Source organism: Colobus angolensis, unplaced genomic scaffold (assembly GCF_000951035.1).
Source record: "Colobus angolensis palliatus isolate OR3802 unplaced genomic scaffold, Cang.pa_1.0 Scaffold8, whole genome shotgun sequence".
NCBI classification, from domain to species: domain Eukaryota; kingdom Metazoa; phylum Chordata; class Mammalia; order Primates; family Cercopithecidae; genus Colobus; species Colobus angolensis.
The window spans coordinates 17,549,715-17,559,568 of record NW_012121820.1 but is presented as its reverse complement, the minus strand read 5'-3'; the positions used below and the strand labels follow the sequence as shown (position 1 = coordinate 17,559,568).

The following is a 9,854-nucleotide window of genomic DNA, read 5'->3' as shown; positions in this document are numbered from 1 at the left end:
TCACAGTAGCCTTCAGAGGAGGCGCTCTTGTTCCCATTTGGCTGGTGGGGAAACTAAGGCTCAGAAAGGGGAAGCTGCCTCCCCGGTGTCACCCCACATGTGAGAGGCTGAGCTGGGATTTGAACTCAGGACCGCATGACTCCTGCCCCTTTCCCAGCTTCCCCCATCTGGGGAAAAGGAGGAAGAAGCAAGACAGGGAAGGATTTGGGCCTTTGGAACCCAGCTTCCTGGCTGCTGTGGGGATTCTGTGGGTGGTGGGAAAGGCATTATAAATATGCATGACATGCAAATTTGCCTCTAAAAAAACAATGTGGGTGCCCACATGAACTGGGATGCCAGGGTGCTTTGGAAAATGTAGTGTTGTGCAAACACTTGGGTTTCTATGACCACTGTTCCATGTTGTCTCCTTCCCTCGTGTCCCCAGGGCCAGTCCAAGGGTCTCAGGTGGAGGGCTTACCTCCAGCACTTCCTAATCACCATTCCTCCCCATTCCTGCAGGCACCCGTGCCTCCCCTCTGCCAGGAACCTTGGGGCCCTGTGTGTGACCTGGACCTGGTGACTCCCGGGCGGTGGCAGAGCCCCTGTCCCAAGCTGCTTCCTGCCGGCACCTCTGATCGAGTACCTAGAGGGATGTGTGTGCCAGCCCTCGGTCCAGTGCCCGCGCCTGAGCTGATGCCTGCTGGGCCCCGACAGCTTGCCGTGTTTCCTGTGCTCATAGCTCCCTGGTTGGTAAGTAACTGCGTCCGCAGGCCTGGTCTCCTCACCAGCCCCCCATGCTTGGCACAGTTGGGAAATGCCCAGCCTCACTTCCACTGGCACCCACATGCTGGCAGAGGGACCTCAGTGAGAGTTTGTATATGTCTGGGCACCATTTATAGTTCAACTGGCCTGTCTTAGCCAGTCCTCCCGACAACCAGGAGGTGGGTGTGGTGATCACGCCCATTTTCCAGAGGAATCAGCCTCAGAGAGGGGAAGCCACCTGCCTGGGGTGCATAGCAAGCCCAGCTCTGTCCACCTCAAAGGCCAGCTCTTGCCACACCCAAGCAGGTGGGAGCAGGTGGTGCACACAGGCTCAGGACAGAAAGGGAGCTGCGAGCTGTGCTGAAGGCCATGGAACCTCTGGGGCCCTCAGGGTGGTTTGAGGGGTGGCCATCAGAATTCTTGAATCTTGGGGGGCCCTGCATTCTTGCCCCTCTGGCCCGTTCTTCCCATGCTCCTCCAGCTCCCACCTTGCCATCGGGATGGGGTGCTGGGCCCGCCTGGTCTCTGACCATCTGTTTGGGGGTGCAACCACAGTGCCACTGCTTCACCATGCTGCTTACATCTTTTCTTCACCTTCCACCTCCCAAGGCTCTGCTGGCATAACAGTCTAGTTCACAGATGTAGAAACAGAGGCTCAACCAGGTCAAGGGGCTTACGCGCAGGCTCACCCAGCCACCACGAAGCACTACATGAGGCCACTGGGGTAAAAATCTGCCTCTTTCTCTGGCCTTAGCTCTACAAGGACAAAGAACAACCACTTCATTCCCCTCTGGCCAGCTAGCAGCTGGCCCCATGCCAGGCATACAGTGGTACCCAGTAAATAGCTGTGGAAGGAAGGGAAGAGGGAGAGAAGGAGGGAAGCCTCTCTCACCTCCCTCCACCCAGACACCAGCAGGGCCCAAGAGCCTCCTGCCTTTTGGCCAGTGCCGGTCCCTGCTGCCGCAGATGACTTGCAGTGAGCCCACGCCCTCAGCAGGGTGGCCAGCCCCTCGATTCTCTCATCTGCTAGAGCCTGCCCAACTTCCCTGATGGGGTGGTTATGAGAAGGGAAAAGATTCGTAAATATGTATAATATGCAAATATAATGGGATCTTTTTGTTTTATTTTTGTTAACCCATGAAGTTCCCTGTAGATAATGTATGTAGAAGTGCTTCTATGAGAACAAGGAGCTGCCCACTGGGGTGGTGCCAGCCTTATTATGACTAACCATGAAAAGGGCCCCATTAATTAGCCGCCCCCCAACCCATCTCCCCCGACCCAGCTCCTAGTCTGTTGTTGCGGCTACAAATAGTCATTGCTTTTGGCTGAGAAGCTGGTGCAGGAAAGGTGATAAGGACAGCTTGGTCTGAGAGCTGTGTCTGTGGGATTTAATCATTTGCAAACACTCCTTATTGTGCTCAAGGAATGCAAGGGCCTCTCCAGGGACTAAATGTGTAATGAGGGCCGGCTGAATAACAGCAAGCATTTCTTGAGCAATTACTATGTGTTTGGCATCGCACTAAATGCTTTGCGTTTTTCATTATTTCAGTTGAACTCCCCCCTAACCCTGTGGATGGGGAGACTAAGGCAGGGACTTGGGGGTGAGGGCTCATCTGTTATCAGCCCAGTACTTCCTGAAAATTACTGCCATCCAGTGCCCACCTCCACCCCCCGGGCCAGGCTCTGAGAACGCAGCTGAGCAGACAGCCCCTGGCGTGTGTGGCCCAGTGACGGAGAACGGGATTCCTTGGCACGAGCTGGGTGAGCAGCCGTCAGCATCGTGTGGAAAGATGGAGGCCCGGGCGTCAGCGAGGGAGGTGTTACTGCTGCTATTTTGCTAACAAGCTGGTTATTTAAAGAACAGCTGAAGCCGGAGCTGGAAAATGGGATGAGGTGTCCCCAGGGCAGAGGCAGCCAGGAGTGCTAGGTCCTGAGACTGAGGGACCTGGTTGGATCACAGCAGAGTGGCCACACAGTCATTTATTTATTTTTTCATCCACTTATTAATATAGTAATGGTTGCTGGGCACAGTGGCTCAGGCCTGTAATCCCAGCACTTTGGGAGGCCGAGGTGGGTGGATTACCTGAGGTCAGGAATTTGAGACCACCCTGGCCAACATGGTGAAACCCCATCTCCACTAAAAATACAAAAATTAGCCAGGTGTGGTGGCAGGCTCCTGTAATCCCAGCTACTTGGGAGGCTGAGGCAGGAGAATTGCTTGAGTCCAGGAGACGGAGGTTGCAATAGCCGAGATCGTGCCACTGCACTCCAGCCTGGCCAACAGAGCCAGACTCTGTCTCAAATAATAATAATAGTAATAATAATAATAATAATGGCACCATAAAGCCTGGACAAGGATTACCTTAGCGGAGAAAAGAAGGCAAAAGATTGGGAAGGGAACCTCAGGGGGTTTCTGAGGGGCCAGCAGTGACCTGGGTGGTGGTTACATGACTATTTCCTTCTGATATTTTATTGCAGTAAACATTTTTGTTTGGTGCACTTTACTGTCTATATTACATATCACCGTAAACAGGCTAAAAAAAAATTGTAACAATAATAGCTAACGTTTATTGAGCACTTGCTAACAGGCTGTTTGCTAAGCATTTTTTATCTTCTTGAATCCTCCTGGATTCTTTTATTCTGCCCATTTTACAGAGGAGGACAGTGAGGCTTGGAGAGGTAAAGCTACTTGTCATGCTGCCAAAGAGTGGAGGAGGTTTGATGAGAAACCAGACACACTGATTTAAGCTTCATGTGCAAGGATCAGGGTCCAGGAAGTTCCCTGCAAAGGGTCGGGGATTCCTCCATTTGTTCCTCAGACATGTCTGTGCTTCTGGTATTTTTAAGGCTTGGGAGGCCAGGCAGGTGTGTGCAGTTGTAGGCAGCAGATGAGGGGCCTGGGAGTCTCCACGGGGACAGAGCAGAGCATTTAGCTGTTTAACAAGTGTCAAAGAGCTGGGCGCAGTGGCTCATACCTGTAATCCCAGCACTTTGGGAGGCTGAGGCAGGAAGACTGCTTGAGCCCAGGAGTTCAAGATCAACCTGGGCAGTATAGTGAAACCTCATCTCTTAAAAAAAAAAAAAAATTAAATAGCTGAGTGTGGTGGCACATACCTGCAGTCCCAGCTACTTGGGAGGCTGAAGTGGGAAGATCACTCAAGCCCAGGAGGCAGAGGTTATGGTGAGCCGAGATTGCACAACTGCACTCTAGCCTGGGTGACAGAGTGAGACCCTGTCTCAAAAAAAAAAAAAAAAAAATGTTTTAAAGGATAGGAGTGGGACATTCCTAGGGACAGGCCCAGGGAGAAGGCCAAGGCATACTCAAGTCTCATCTGAAGTAATAAAAGAGTGAGGTGGGAGAATGGCTTGAGGCCAAGAGTTCAAGACCAGCCTGGGCAACACAGCAAGACCCCCTTCTCCAAAAAAATTTTTTTAAAATTAGCCAGGCATAGTGATATGTGCCGGTAGTCCCAGCTACTCAGGAGGCTGAGGTGGGAGGATAACTTGAGCCCAAAAGTTTGAGGCTGCAATGAGGTATAATCATGCCACTGTACCTTAGCCTGGGCAACAGAGCAAGACCTTGTCTCTAAATAAATAAATAAACAAATAACATTAAAAATTTTTAAAGGTAAAAAATGCCATCCAGGTGAGACAGGGTCAGACCCACCTGTGAACTCACTGGATGGGGGGCGCCAAACTGCAATTTTCTGAGGACCTATTATGTGCTAAACACATTTGTTACCTTCTTTAATCTTCAGAACAACCTTGTGAGATTAGCAGTATTGGCCCCATTTTACAGATGAGGGGACTGAGGCCTAAGTCCACACAGACAGTGGGTAGTGGAGTTGCTCTGCCAGGCTCCATTGCCTTGTATCCTGTGCGTGCAGAAAGCCTTGCTTGGTGCCGGGGTCTCTGGTGGGGCAGGCATCTGGGCATAGATGCTCCAAGCAGCACATGGCTGGAAGTGAGTTCCAAGGCTGCTCTGTGGGGCCCTGAACCGACTCTGGGGCCATGTCATGGAGCGGGGCAGTCTGCTGTCCTGGCAGGGCATCTCTTCATTCATGAGTTCCAAGGACATCTCTTGAGTCTAGTCCCTGCTAGTTCACACCCTTCCTGGAGCACACAGGCTTGGGGAGGAGCGGATAGGATATTATACAGTCACCCAAAGACATAAATGGAATGAGGAGGGACTCCATTGGTGCAGTGAGGGAAATTAACATGGTGACATCATGAAGATGAACCGGTAGGAGGCCTGTGTGACACGGCACTGTCCAAGATGGCCCTCTCTAAGGAGATGGCACTTGAGCTGAGACCCAAAAGGATGACGTGGATCCAGCCATGCTGGACAGTGCTCATGTAACATCGTTGCTGTTAGTAGGACAATTGGGGACAACCCGTTTGTCCATCACCACGGGGCCAGTTAAAGCCATTTGACTGCAGCCACACAGTGGCGCCTGCTGCAGCTGTTAGAAACGGGGCCACGGAGCTAAATTTATTGTTGCATAAAGAACTTCATAGTGTGTCGTGGAGTTTTTTTTTTTTAAAGAGGTTATAAAACAGCATGGGTAGCATTATATCATTTCTGTAAGAATTATATGTGTTTCTGAAAACTGCACAGTGCTCTTCCTGGGAAGTGGGGGCATGGATGATCTTTGCTTCTTCTTTCTACTCTTCTGGATTTGGAGTCTTTCCTGAGTTTGAGGACTTATAGGGAGGAACAGAGGATTTTAGGGTTCCCACCATCTTGTCTAGGGTACTTCTTCTCTCCTGCTACCCACCTCAATGGGATAGGGCAGGGGCTGGGGAATCAGCAGATCTGGGTCATCCCTTTGACTGCGTGACCTTGGACAAGTAACTTACCCTCTCTGAGGCTGAGTTTCCTCTTCTGCAAAACAGAGATAAGAATAGCATCAGAGGGTGGGTGTGGGCTTAAGTGAGTAGAAACATGTGGAGGGCTAGGACAGTACCAGGGTCACATCCCTGACGGTGCTGCTGCTATGACTGTGACTGCTAAAGGTGGCACCTACCGTGTGTCACCATGTCCTGCCAGGGCTCCCCAGGCTTACCTCTCCCTCCACATGTCACTGGCAGTCAGACCCAGTTGGGAGACAAGGCCCACTCTGGGCCTTGTCACACTGTCAGCTTGGCTGGGCACAAGGCCAGCTGGACCTCAGGTCAGCACCACCCCACACCCCGCCTCCCTCCCCACCACCTCCCTCCCCTATTCACCTCCCTCCCCATCACGTCCCTCGCATCTGCCAGTGAGCATCCTTGCCAAATACGCTGTGATGGGGACACCCTGGCCCAGGATTTGCTTTTTTTTTCCCCACAACTAGTATACCTGCCCAGGAAAACAGATACTACTTTACAGCCACTAAGAGAATCTTAAATCTCAGGCAGAACAATATACACTCGTGAAGTCAAACTTTCGGAATCATGGCATCTTAGTCATAAATAATCTGGCAACTGCAAACATATGCATTTTGCAAGTAAGTTCGCTGCACCTTTCTTGATTGCAGTGATAAATTAGAAACGACCCAATTCTTTATTTGTGAGAGTTGGTTAAATAACTTACATCCAGCCAGACAATGCCATTCTCCACGGCTATAGAAACAGTGCTGTAAATTTCTATTTGTTGACATGGAAACTTGTCCATGGTGCATTTTTGGGGAAAAACAGGAGGTTAAAAATTGGTGTATGTTGTGCGACATCTGGATTTGGAATATTTCCTGAATGTTAGGATTTGCAGGGAGGAACAGGATATCTACTTAAGTATCTACTGATTTTTTTTTCACTTTTATTATGAAAAAAATATATAAACATGTGTGCTCCTGCCTTGGGAGATGCTCAGAAGACTAGTCATTAAACTGCTGATAGTGGCTTTCTCTGGATGGTGAGATATAGGTGAGCTCTATTTTTATTTTTGTTTGTATCATTCAGAGTTTTTTCAAGTAAGGTAACAGAAAACCCATCCCAAACTAGTTTAAACAAAAATGGATTTGATTGACTTGTAACTGTAAAGTCCAGAGGTCTGATGGCTTTAGGCTTAGCTGGATCCAGGGGCTTAGGGCTGCCAGGACTTGATTTCTCTGTTTCTCAACTCGGCTCTCTCTGGGTTGTTCCCATGTTCTCATTAAGCTCTCATGTACAGGTAATAAGATGCCTGTCCAGGCCAGGCGCGGTGGCTCAAGCCTATAATCCCAGCACTTTGGGAGGCCGAGACGGGTGGATCACAAGGTCAGGAGATCAAGACCATCCTGGCTAACACGGTGAAACCCCGTCTCTACTAAAAAATACAAAAAACTAGCCGGGCGAGGTGGCGGGCGCCTGTAGTCCCAGCTACTCGGGAGGCTGAGGCAGGAGAATGGCGTAAACCTGGGAGGCGGAGCTTGCAGTGAGCTGAGATCCGGCCACTGCACTCCAGCCTGGGCGACAGAGCAAGACTCCGTCTCAAAAAAAAAAAAAAAAAAGATGCCTGTCCAAAGAAATAAGCAAAAATTATTCCCTGATTGCTCAAACACAAGTCCCAGAACTAAATCTTGGCTTTGATCGGTCAAATTTGTGGGATGTGCCCACCCCTCAATCAACTGCTGTTGCTAAGGGGAATTTGGTGCTCTGATTGGCAGCCTGGGCCTATGTACCACCCCCCACTAGCTGGGGGTGGAGTCAACACCACTGGAACCTCAAGAGTGGAGAATGGGGAAAAGTGGCTCCCCCAGAAGTAGATGTAGGCTATGACCTAAAGTAGACCAAATGGTGGCCAAATCCAGCAGCTCCCACTTCCCGTAATTATCTGAATTTCCCAAGATGCATGATTTTCATAATCAGAAAAAAAACAATGCAACTGTTGAAAGGAGTCCTGGCCAGGTGCAGTGGCTCACGCCTGTAATCCCAGCACTTTGGAAGGCCAAGGCGGGGGAGATCACCTGAGGTCAGGCAGGAGTTCAAGACCAGCCTAGCCAACAAAGAGAAACCCTGTCTCTACTAAAAATAAAAAATTAGCCCAGTGTGGTGGCCAGCGCCTGTAATCTCAGCCACTTGGGTAGCTAAGGTGGAAGAATCACTTGAACGTGGAAGGCAGAGTTTGCAGTGAACCGAGATCATGCCACTGTACTCCAGCCTGGGTGACAGTGAGACTCCGTCTCAAAAAAAAAAAAAAAAGAAAGAAAGAAAAAGAAAAAGAAAGGAGTCTCGAACCCAGATCTTATGGTCAGAAGCTCCCTGAGGCAGCCTTAGACTTTCTTGGAGTCAGAACACTGGAATCTCTGAAGTACCAATTTCACTCAGGAGATATCAACCCTCTCTGTCCCGCAAGGGAGCTGTCCTGGCCCTCCAAATGATTGCAGTCTTTGGGGGAGAGGGGAACACATGGACAATTTGTCTGGAATGTGAGAGGTGCTAAGGTGGATGTGCATACAGGGGCTGCGGGCATGAAAAGCCCAGCCTGGGAGCAAGGAAGAGGCTTTCTGGAGGAGGTGATACCTAAACTGAGTAGCCAACCAGAATGCTGGAAGAATGCTGTAGGCAGAAAAAACAATGTGTCAAAGTCCCAGAGCATGTGGTGGGGGTGCAACTATAGGATGAGAGGCGGCAGGCCCAGACCACAGGGGCCTTGAATGCCAGGGTAAGAACTTGGACTTGATCCTGAAGGCAGTGGGGAGCCTTTGGGGGATATTGTGGGACGAGGGAAGTGTCAGTGAGCTCACTCTGCCTTGTGCTGGGAGCATAGCCTGGAGGAGTTAGATCAAGGCCCTACATGGGGAACGAGAAAAAGGACCCAATGCCCCTCAAGGGAGCCTTAGATATCTACTGGTCTAAATTCCTTCCCACCCTGAGTCAGAATTCCTGTCCTGAGATGCCCAGCCACTGCTTGCATAACTCCAGAGATGGGGAGCTCACTCTCCATTTTCTGCACTGCTAGTTAGAAAGCTTCTTCACAGGACCAAGTCCACAAGCCTGGCCCTGCCCGAGACACTGAGGGTTGTCCCCTAAATGACCTGCTGGGAGGGCAGGTAGAAGCCTGCATTTCCAGGTCAGGTGGGTCCAAGATGAGGAAGCCCTGGATGTCTGCAAACCCTGCTGGGAGTTTGAATGCAGGGCAGAGAGAGTCCCATTGCCTTGACAGTAGAGGAAGTGTTTAGGCCTTTAGACACACATCTGCTGCTCCAGCCAATTTTCCAAATGCCCCTTGCATTTTACCCCCTTTACCCAGAAGGAAACTGAGGCTCAGAGAGGCCAAGCCGCCTACGTGACAACGCAGAGCAAATTGGAGGCAGGGCTGGGACATGGACCCAGCCTCTCCCCTACCTTCCCCTCTGTGGCCCTGCTCCTTGTCTCCTGCCACCCTACAGGTGGGATCTGGTCACTTCATCTACTTGGATTTGGGCAGCTTTTTTCTGGAAACTCCAGTCATCCCCAGATCATCCCCCGATTCTCTTCTAAATCCTCGAATGCTTTGTGACTGTTTTGACAGCAGCGTTTTTTGTTTCTGATATAGCAAAGTTATGACTTGCACAAGCTGCGTTTCGTGGGTCATCTCTAATACTTTATCATGCCCCATGGTCTTCATTTAGTCATTTGTCCCCACACTCACATTTATCAGTGCCTACCACGTGCCGGGTGCTGCACTAGACGTGGAGCTACAAGGACAAATGAGAGCTGCCCCTTCCCAGGGGAAATTCTCAGTTCAGCCCAGGAGAGAAGCGTCTCCGTCAGCGATGACAGGTGAGGCATGAGAGATGAGAGGTAGGTGCTGATCACTCAGGGATCTCCGGGGCCAAGGCAGTTGATTCTGTTCCTCTAAGCAGTGTTGAAGGATGAATAGGGATTCTGCAGGGAGAAACAACTGGGAGGGGCTCTCTGAAGATCTCACCTGCCTGCTGTTGAGCTGTTAGGCAGGAGGGTGTAAGAGATGGTGGGGAGACACGGGGCTAGAGAGGTCGGCCAAGGCTGGAGCTTACAAGGCCTCAACTGTTGGGCTGGGGAGTTTGAACTTGACCCTTAAGGTAAAAGGGAGCCAAAGTTAGGTCTGGGTGTTGGAAAGATCCTAGCTTTGCCCAGGAGCTCAAGGCTGCAGTGAGCTATGATCCCACCATTGTACATTGTACTCCACC

At 50.6% G+C, this 9,854-nt stretch overlaps 1 protein-coding gene across 1 annotated transcript in view; it reads left to right on the top strand.

Moving 5' to 3' along the window:
• Positions 1-494: 494 nt before the first annotated feature.
• DLGAP4 (discs, large (Drosophila) homolog-associated protein 4) overlaps positions 495-9,854 on the top strand; it is a 171,533-nt gene continuing 162,173 nt past the window's right edge. The window contains exon 1 of the mRNA XM_011929110.1: positions 495-729. The gene's annotated coding sequence lies outside the window, so the exon portion shown is untranslated. The remainder of the gene's footprint in view (positions 730-9,854) is intronic.